This window comes from Grammomys surdaster, unplaced genomic scaffold, assembly GCF_004785775.1.
Source record: "Grammomys surdaster isolate TR1022 unplaced genomic scaffold, NIH_TR_1.0 188, whole genome shotgun sequence".
Taxonomy (NCBI): domain Eukaryota; kingdom Metazoa; phylum Chordata; class Mammalia; order Rodentia; family Muridae; genus Grammomys; species Grammomys surdaster.
Genome location: NW_021604633.1, coordinates 15,046,587 through 15,051,083, shown reverse-complemented (window position 1 = coordinate 15,051,083; position 4,497 = coordinate 15,046,587). Strand labels below are relative to the sequence as shown.

The following is a 4,497-nucleotide window of genomic DNA, read 5'->3' as shown; positions in this document are numbered from 1 at the left end:
CATGCTTGTATAGACAATGATTGCACACCTGTGACAAATGCTCATGGAGGCTTATACAAGGCTCTTGGGGAACGGAGACTCAAGTAAAGCAGCTACAAAGAGAGGAAAGAGCATCTGGAACACGGGAAGAGAGATCTTTGGAATAAGCAAGAGAGAAACAGAAGAGGGGAAGGAGTATGCAGCCTCATCCACAGAGTCATGGTTCTGAAAGAAAGAACAGCATTTAAAACTTGGAGACTGGTGTGTGTGTGTGTGTGTGTGTGTGTATGTGTGTGTGTGTGTGTGTACCCCTGCACTCTAGACAGTTAGAAATAAAGACGAATTCACCGCTCAGGTTTCAAATGTATACCATATAATCCCCAGGAATGGATACCATGCAGAAAGCTTTGGAAGGGCCAGTGACACACTTCCATCAAAAAGGAGTAGATTATCAATTTCTGAGCATTTCCCAAGATCCCTAAATGTGTATATGGTCTATAGAGGAAACAGAAGAGATCTCTGTGGGCTTCTAGGACTCATCAGTCACCCTGATCTGGTAAGAACCTGTTTCGGCCCTGAGTGAGTGTTTCAATGGGTTTTCCACTTCCCTGGTCACACTTTTGTTTGTCATTAAATCCTTTAACTCCATATCTAAAAACCCGTCAGCACTTCCCAATTGAAATATCCTATGGTGGGAAGAGGTGAGACTTTTCTCCAGTCATTTCTTTCTCAGTCACTAGCCACCATGATGGACCCTTGTAAGGGTACAAAGGAGGTAGTTGAAGTGAAGTCTTACTTGAATGATGCAGGAATGTGTTGTATGAAGCTAGGAACACAGAAGGAGTCCAAGGCCAGACATGTCATTACACATTCTTCTAAGATCCCACACTAAGGCCCAAAGTCCACTTTTCTCTCATCATACATAGTGCCTTCGAGTTGCTTGCTCACTTCTTCCATTAGAGGAAGTTACAGCCTGAGTTTTCTACTGTGCTCTATTGCATATTTCATGGTCCTCTTGGAGGTCTATTTAGGGTGAGCCCAAGTGATCTGTCTTCAGTACTAATTTGAAACAAATCCTTTTAACCACTAGCAATGGGAGCACAGAGTGAAATCCTTCTGTTGTCCTCCATGCAGGTTAAGATACAACCTCTTATCTTTAAATCTTTAGCCGTGAACCATCCTGGATCATTTTCATGTTCTCTGGATTCCAGAGAACATTTGCCAAGCTCTTTGAAATCCCTTGAGCTCCTTTTATTCTGCCTGTAGTGAGAAGTACCCTACGCCAGTGTGTTGGTGATCAACTCACCTACAAAATATCAACACAGCATGGCCCAGGACGGTACAGCCCAGCCCGGCACAGCACAGCATACCCAGAGCCCTCTCTATGCTCTTTCTATTTTATTCTTCTCCTCTTTATTCTCTAGGGAGATGGTGGGTTAATGCTGACAAAACTAGTTTCACATTTTTCTCATTATGACTTACTTCCATGAATAGTCTGAAAGGGAGCAACTTGTCAAACTATGGCCCTCAGGCCAAATCTTGCCTGCCACCTATTTGGGTAAATAAAATTATATTGAATGTGGAAATACTCTGTCTCCTTTGATGCTACAGTGGCTAGTTACAACAGAGACTGTATGTACTGCATGCCTAAAATACTTATCATCTGGCTTTTTTGTAGAAAAAGTGGCCTGACCCCTGTTTCAGAAATGTTTAGTATGGTAGCAACAAACAATGTGCATGTGTATGTATACTTATATTAAATAAGTTGTAATTTTTGCCAGGTGTGGTGGTTGAATGAAAAAAAAAAAAGAAATAAAAAAGAAAGACATGGCTACTCCTAGATATGGCGGAGGGGAAGGGATCTTGTAGCTATGAGGAAGAAGTACATAGCCAGGGGCAGGGACATCTGGGAGAGTCCAGAGTGAACATGACTCTGAGCTAGACCATGTGAGGAGAAAGGAGAGGGGAGATGGGAGAGCCAGGAGGGTAAAGGGTTAAAAAAATGGCTGCAGCCAGTAGCCAAAATGGCTGGATTAATAGGGAAGAGCTGCAGGGAACAGGCAGCCCAGCCCCTGGCTGGACAGGTCAGGGTAGGGGGTTGGGGTATGTAACAGGTAGGGACTGACTGAGGGATGCTGGGAGAACCTGGGTCCACTTCCACTTTGATATGTTAAACAGGTACCTCAGTCAGCCCTTTGTAGGGGTTTGAGAATAACAGAGGTCATATCTGGAGAGACAGAGGCAGAGGCAAAGGCGGGATAATGGAATATATGAGTTTACCGGGCTGGAGAGATGGAGTGTTTATTGCTCTTGCGGAGACCCAGAGGGTATTCCTGTCAGAGGACTCAGTACCACCTGTAACTCTAGCTTCAGTGGACCCGAGAGCCTCTTCTGTACTCTGCCAGCACCTGCACACACCCAAAGACAGATTCATACACGCACGCACACAATTGAAAAACCTTTCTTTAAAGTACGAGGCGAGCATGCACTACATAACAAGATAACTTTCTCAAACCCAAATAAAATACAAATGTAGCTCCTGAGTTCCATCTGCCTCATAAGTGTTCAGGAATCATATCTGCCTAGAGTTGCCACACTGAGAAGTAGGCATATTTTCAGCGCTGCAGAACATTCTGTTACGCAGGGCTGATGTACAACTTTGCTTCAGTATGTAGCGGCATGTGGCCCCCTAGTATTCTTGTTAGCCTTTTTGACCTTAACCTGAGAAAAGACTGAAAATACCCTACTAGTTTAACACATTTACTATGACTTGTAATTCTCATTTAATCCTCTTCAAGGCCTTATGAAATAGCCATGTGTCTAGCGATAATAAAACAGAGGCTTCAGAAAGTTTAAATTGGAAGCTATCACAAGATAACATTTTCATTTTAAGAAGCTAGCTTTATGGCAGGACATGAGACTGAAGGGAAGATATGGGCTAGCATATTAATACAATAATCTGAATGACAGAGTCATTTCTTATGGCTAGCATAGCATAGGACCCAAGCTGTGTAGCTTAAAACGACTGGGTGTATTTTCTCACAATTCTGCAGAACTGTTCCTCTGGTGAAGACTCTGGGAAGACTATCCTTGCCTCCTCCAGCTGTGTGCAGTTGCTGGAGCCCCTTAACTTGCAGTTAGTCCTGGAAGTATGGTCTTCCCATCATCTGTTCTTCTCTGTGTGTCTCTATCAAATTCCTTCTTCTTCTAAAGATACCCACTGCTAACTATGGTCGACCCTAATACAATGCGGCCCATTTGACTTGACTAACGCCTGCAAAGAGTCTACTTGCAAGTAGGATCACACAAGTATCTAGGGTTAGGACCTCAACATACCATAATATGGGGTTCAACTCAACCCACACATGGATGTGAAAACTAATAAAGATGGAAGACGCTAAAGGGACTGGGGAAGGGAATTTCAAGAGTAAATGTGATTGTTCTTTCTTAATATCCGTGAAGCTCGTGAAGCCTGAGAGAACTTGCACGTTTGTGGCTATCATGGCCAAGAGGAGAGAAACAAACAACAAACCAAAAACAAAAGAAAGAAGTCCCAGGGGGAGAGACATGGTGGTTTATGTGTATAAGCTGGGTTATGTGCTGCCTAAGCTGGGTTTTGTATTAGAAAAACTATGGTGATTGGGGCTGAGACAGATCAACAGAGATGTAAACCGTGACACTAAGAGCCATAGGTAGATGGTAGAAAAGGAGCTATCCATGAAAGGGACTAAGACTGTGAACCTAAGAGAGTAAGAATGTTTATAGGATAAGCTGGAGGGAGAAGTGCCAGGACAAAAGTATTTTTGGGTTAAAGGAATCACAAACAGTGTTTTGCACTTGTATTACTCCAGTTAATAGATGGAATAACCCCACCTCCCCCCCCCCCAGTAGAGGACAAAGAGTCACCTTGTTGGTGGTGGTGTTCTTAATCAGTCAGGGGCAGAGCAGATGGCAGTCCATTGTTCATCCTAGCTTGATGCCTGGCTTGGTGGCCAAAGCTGTTTTATGCCTAGGACTCATGAAAATCAAATCAAATTAAATCAATTCAGGCAGTGTAACACAGGAGGAGGAAGGCAGACAGAGACCTGTGGAGTGCCATGCCACCCCAGACCTGCCCTACAGTGCACAGAACAGGCAGGCCATAGAAAACACCAGCTTACCGCCATTGCATGGATGATGGAAGATATCACTCAGAGGCCCACCAGCCATGTGGTCAGCCTGCAGTTTGAGTATGTGGTGGACAGATGGGAGAGAAAAAGTAGAGCAGCTTGAGTGTTATGAGACGGAACTGGAGACTTGAGGGTGGAAAGGAGTAGTCTATTGTGAGTGGCCAGCCCTGCCACCTGGGCCTCGGGTGCAGTCCTAGCTTGAGTGACTGCTGAGGAACATGTCTGGGTCCCTGAATACACACAGTGGAAGGGGTCGACGTCCATGGCTCATATTACCACTAGAGAAGATGAGGATGACCCCGTTTGGGACAGTCAGTGGGGACTATGTGGATGTACAGGGGCTGTGAAT

General features: G+C 44.6%; 1 non-coding gene across 1 annotated transcript; it reads left to right on the top strand.

The window, feature by feature from the left end:
- The first annotated feature begins 3,859 nt into the window (after positions 1–3,859).
- On the top strand, positions 3,860–4,001 carry LOC114622477. Its single transcript, XR_003711602.1, has one exon. It is a non-coding gene; the product is annotated as a small nucleolar RNA SNORA48 (small nucleolar RNA).
- The last annotated feature ends 496 nt before the right edge of the window (positions 4,002–4,497 follow it).